We start from the raw sequence: 2417 nt of genomic DNA, 5'->3' as shown, positions 1-2417 counted from the left end.
ATATATGTATATTTTGATAACAAATATTTATAATCTTAGTAACCTTTCGGGCGAACGTGAAATAATTCTTTTCTAGAACTGGATCTCGAAGCACATATAAAACTATAAATAACAGCATGCAAACCGAAAGATTACTGAATACTTTTTGTAGAGTACATATTTATTTTACGATTACCAGAAAAGTGGTGAAAGAGACTCTGTGTATGTGTATGTGTGTGTGTGTTTGTGTGTGTGTGTGTGTGTGTGTGTGTGTGTGTGTGTGTGTGTGTGTGTGTGTGTGTGAAGGAGCTCGAATGAGAGAAGCTAAAAATGCTAGCTTGCAATATATTTGGAAAATAAATCTTCTTGGACGAACAAAAGGCTGACAGCCACCCATGGTTGTTTTACCCCCTGCATTGCTACACAGGCATTAGAGCTATTTTGTAATATAGACTTATTTTCATATTTCTCCCTGTCTCTGAAGTACGATCTAGTAAACGCATACACACATGTGCTTACACACACATGCATACACATACATACATAAATACATACACACCTACATACATACATACATACATACATACATACATAATATATACATACATACATATACATACATACATACATACATACATACATACATACATAATATATACATACATGCATACATGCATACATACATACATACATACATACATACATACATATACATACATACATACATACATACATACATATATACATACATACATATATATATACATACATACGTACGTACGTACATACATACATAGGCATAACAGGGCGGATATTGTTGTTTGGGACAGACGGGCAAAGGTATGTACCATCATAGAGGTTAGCTGCCCTGCAGGTATAAATATTTCTTTGAAAATCAAAGAAAAAGTGGATATCTATGGACAACTGCTTCTAAACCTCCAGCTTCTATATCCAGGCTATGAATTCACTAGGTTTTGTTAGTAAATGCTTAAAGGGGAATCGGGATAAACTGGAATTTTCAGAAAGAGAAATCGACCGGCTGATTCGTACATTACAAGTCCAATCTGTGAGTGGAACAGTAAAAATATGCAATACCTTTCTCAAGTTGCAAATGTGAATTTGTCTGTGTTAACTACATCCCAAAGATGGATTCTTGTATCTTTTTTGGAAACTGGCTCCCTCCCCAGTGGAAGATTTTAATAATTAAAAAGTAGAAGAGACATACATACATACATACATACATACATACATACATACATACATATCTGTAACATTTCCAACTCTTCTTTAATGAATACATACATACATACATACATACATACATACATATCTGTAACATTTCCAACTCTTCTTCAATGAATACATACATACATACATACATACATACATACATACATACATACATACATACATACATACATACATATCTGTGACATTTCCAACTCTTCTTCAATGAATGCCAAAAACATGTCAGACAGTTTGTGGGCAACACAATTGATCCTAAACGCTATATTCACATCTGTTAAACAATAGACAAAGACTATCTCAATGAGGGGTGCCATGAAAGAGATGAAAGGAGGAGTAACTAATCATTGCATTGTACCTAAACCAAGATGTTTATTTTAAGCTACTCTCCTTTATAACAACATTGATATCAATATTGGTATTCTTAGCTATCCTAAGTCAACCTGAATTAGTGGGTCTATGACCAAAAACGTTCTAGCTACAACCGATCTACGTTTATGTGCGTCCGATATGGCTATGTACGTACAATTTAGGGCTATTTTATCTAATATATTCCTTCATTTTGAAAACTGTAGGATATAATTTAAGGCGAATTTGACGGGTAATTCTACCAAACTAAGTAAACACGTAGAAACAGTTTCGCAAGCTCGTAATTATAATAAATGTAAAGGCTTGTGGTGTAGTCCAAATCGTACTGTGCTGATCCATACATCTTTCGGTAATATAGCAAGATCCCTTTGGGTGTTAAGTTCAAATTCATCCAGAAGAGATCAAGTTAATATTAGCCAAAACTCAGGATTTTTATATCGACAACAAATCTCCACTACTCATGATATACTTGAATACTAGAATATCCCCCTTTACAAGTCTAGCCAGGCTCATGGGCCCGGTTTCCCAGTTTCTGTGGTGTATGCATTCCCCCCAGCTGAACAGGACGCCTGTCCATCGCAGAGTTACCCAAGAAATAGAAAGAAAGAGTGAGAGAAAGTTGGGGCGAAAGAGTACAACAGGGGGTCGTCACCACCCCCTGCCGGAGCCTCGTGAAGCTTTTAGGTGTTTTCGCTCAATAAAAACACTCAACGCCCGGTCTGGGAATCGAAACCGCGATCCTCCGACCGCGAGTCCGCTGCCCTAACCACTGGGTCATTGCGCCTCCACAGAATAAATAATAATGAATCTTAATCCGGAGCCAA

At 36.5% G+C, this 2417-nt stretch overlaps 1 long non-coding RNA gene across 6 annotated transcripts in view; it reads left to right on the top strand.

Annotated features, from left to right (window-relative positions):
• The first annotated feature begins 200 nt into the window (after positions 1 to 200).
• The window catches only part of LOC118763604, a 16105-nt gene continuing 13888 nt past the window's right edge, over positions 201 to 2417 (top strand). The window contains exon 1 of one of the 6 annotated variants that reach the window (XR_004999358.1): positions 201 to 245. This is a non-coding gene — a long non-coding RNA (uncharacterized LOC118763604). Of the gene's footprint in view, positions 264 to 2417 lie in introns of all 6 variants that reach the window. The other 5 variants (XR_004999357.1, XR_004999359.1, XR_004999356.1 and 2 more) reach the window with 5 other exon arrangements.

The sequence above is a fragment of the Octopus sinensis genome, linkage group LG5 (assembly GCF_006345805.1).
Source record: "Octopus sinensis linkage group LG5, ASM634580v1, whole genome shotgun sequence".
In the NCBI taxonomy this organism is placed as follows: domain Eukaryota; kingdom Metazoa; phylum Mollusca; class Cephalopoda; order Octopoda; family Octopodidae; genus Octopus; species Octopus sinensis.
Note: the sequence above shows the minus strand (reverse complement) of the source record. Positions and strands in the feature narration are given on the sequence as shown.